The sequence below is a fragment of the Plasmopara halstedii genome (assembly GCF_900000015.1).
Source record: "Plasmopara halstedii genome assembly, contig: Scaffold_555, whole genome shotgun sequence".
NCBI classification, from domain to species: Eukaryota; Oomycota; class Peronosporomycetes; order Peronosporales; family Peronosporaceae; genus Plasmopara; species Plasmopara halstedii.
Window position 1 is genome coordinate 993,995 of NW_020187475.1, and position 267 is coordinate 994,261.

The window sequence follows — 267 nt, forward strand, 5'->3', positions numbered from 1 at the left end:
TTCATCAAGATTTCGTGCACGATTGCACCGATATTCGTTGATTAACGGTTTGCTATAATATAGCACCGATTCAGCGGATATATCACGAATTGTGGCTCCCATGATGAGGATTTGAAATATCGCATCCTCGATGAAGCTCACGACACGCCACTCAGTGGTCATCTCGGTTGTGAGAAAACGTACAACTGTGAGTCAGCACTATTGGTGGTCAAAGTTGTACAAATGGACGAGCACCCATGTGCGCACGTGTGAGACGTGTCAACGGGT